We start from the raw sequence: 2,500 nt of genomic DNA on the forward strand, positions 1-2,500 counted from the left end.
CGAATGAAGTCAAATCCTAAATAAGTGACTGGACAACCATTTGGTTTATCTTTAATTCCAGCAAAGGAAAAGAAATCAATCACCTGGAAAAGTATGGAATCTGTCATTCCCATTATGTTTATTCTCTTAATAAATGTAGGTTGCTGTGACCTTACTGATAATGTCTCTGCCTGGTGATCGCGTAGATGGGAGTTCGAGTCCCGCTCAAACTCGTTAGTTCCTTTATTGCTTGCGACCTTACCATCCTTATATATATATATCTGCTGAGTCATCAGAAGCCATTGCCTGGTCCTCCCTGGTCCTAGCTTGGGTGGAGAGGGGGCTTGGGCGTTGATCATATGATATATGGTCAGTCTCTAGGGCATTGTCCTGTTTGCTAGGGCAATGTAACTGTCTCTTGCCTCTGCCATTCATGACCGGCCTTTAAACCTTTAAACTTGCTTTTCATATACACTTAAAAATTTACCGTAAAAAAACGGCAAGTGCCTGTTTTAAAAACAGATACATTGACGTTAAGGAGTGATATCACAGTCACCAACCCGTAAAAGATAATAACAAAATAAGGTAAAATTACGGTCGCATATATTTTACTGAAATATGCATGGTAACAGTATATTATTACGGAGAATTTCCGATTAAAATTACGGTTTTTTTAAGTGTAGCTCGTAAAACTTCTCTAACAACACTGAACACTTACTGACCCGAACCTCGCTTACCAAAGTACAGTATATGCTATGCTTCTTGAAAAGCCTTCAGATTAAGTACTTTAAGCTTTAAAACTCTAGAAATATAACAATTAAAGTTAAAAATTTCCCTCACAAAAATCGCGAAAAGGCGAATCGAATCACCCTCCCTTGGCTAAAATTAAAGTTCATGTTTACATATCCCACTACTTATTACCTCCGCCAGGAGGGTATGTTTTCGGTTCGGTTTGTTTGTTTCTCTGTTTGTCTGTCTGTCTGTGGACAACGTAGAGGCCACATTTCTACACGGAATCACTTCAAACTTGGCCAAGTAGTTCCCCAATGTGTATGGAAGAACTGATTAAATTTTGGTCAAGGTCACCCCAAGGTCAAGGTCACAGGGGTCACTGGTGTCACTATGACATAAGTGGCCATATCAAGAGACAGAAATAAAGCACTGACTTTTGCATAAGCCAACAGGGAAGTCCTAGTCCAGGCGCAACCCATGGGTGATGTTCAAATTTATAAAGGTCAAAGGTCAAGGTCATATTGGTGCATTATATCAATGTCATATTAAGTATCAGTGGCAAATGAACAAAGATCACTTGAAGGTCAAAAGTCAAGCAGGTCACTTGAAGGTCAAGGTCACGTGAAGGTCAAGGTCACGTGAAGGTCAAGGTCACCTGAAGGTCAAGGTCACGTGAAGGTCAAGTACATTTGAAGATCAAGGTCACTTGAAGCCAAGGTCATGTGAAGGTCAAGGTCACGTGAAGGTCAAGGTCACTTGAAGGTCACGTGAAGGTCAAGGTCATGTGAAGGTCGAAGTCACATCAATTCATGATTCTAGGACATATGGCGCTCTAGGTCACCTTGGCGGAGGTATGTCCTCTACGAGGACCATGTCCGCGTTCAGGACTTGCTCACTTGTTATCTATGCTTTCCTTAGCATGTCAACTACACACACTTCATACAGAAGACAGATCGATATAAAATTGATAAAAAATAGGAAAGCAAACACACACTTCACACAGAAGACAGATCAATATCTTCTTTGTTTACATCTTTTCCCACTTCTATGTGGGGTCGATGTTTCTGGCCAGCTTTCTCCATCTACCTCTAAGACAGACCAATATAAACGATATAAAATTGATAAAAAATATAAGAGCAAACCATATTAGTTAACTAACCTTAGTTAATCCGAAGAACAGAGAAGTATTCGATGAGAGCAATTTTAAGACGGCGCTGATAGATGCGTCCCATTGGGACTGATTAACTCAACTATTCCTGCAAAAGAGAAGAAGAGAAATCTTATATTCTGAATATCAAATACAAAGCATAAAATATCAGTGAGATAAAAGTCATATCTTAAATACTCTAAAAGATATTATAGCAAAGAAAGGCATTTGTATAGAAGAAAAAGTCTGAATAAATCAAAATTAACAGATGTAAAATCTTCATAAATTTTCAAGGTAAAATACATATTAGGCAATATCATACGACTATGAAGATAAAATAAATATAACCAAGAAGTAACAATAAATATGTTGTGCCATGGCTTAAAAATAGTGGTGTAAAATGAAGTAGTCAAATCTATTCATTCAATGCATTAAAAAAAAAAAAAAAAAAAAAAAAAAAAAAAAAAGACAAGTACGTATGGAGAAGAAATATTAATAAATTTTATTGAACATGATAACATTAAGGCAAAATAACAGAAATCACATATTTCAACATTCAAGTCTATTTTAAAATAGACTTTAACTTGAATTTTTTCATTATTTTTTTCTTTCTGCAAATTTCTTCTAAAGGACACGAAAATG

At 36.6% G+C, this 2,500-nt stretch overlaps 1 long non-coding RNA gene across 1 annotated transcript in view; it reads right to left on the reverse strand.

Annotated features, from left to right (window-relative positions):
• Positions 1-1,869: 1,869 nt before the first annotated feature.
• LOC137643522 (uncharacterized) overlaps positions 1,870-2,500 on the reverse strand; it is a 258,792-nt gene continuing 258,161 nt past the window's right edge. Inside the window, exon 3 of the long non-coding RNA XR_011044985.1 lies at positions 1,870-1,967. This is a non-coding gene — a long non-coding RNA (uncharacterized lncRNA). The remainder of the gene's footprint in view (positions 1,968-2,500) is intronic.

This window comes from Palaemon carinicauda, chromosome 7 (genome assembly GCF_036898095.1).
Source record: "Palaemon carinicauda isolate YSFRI2023 chromosome 7, ASM3689809v2, whole genome shotgun sequence".
NCBI classification, from domain to species: Eukaryota; Metazoa; Arthropoda; class Malacostraca; order Decapoda; family Palaemonidae; genus Palaemon; species Palaemon carinicauda.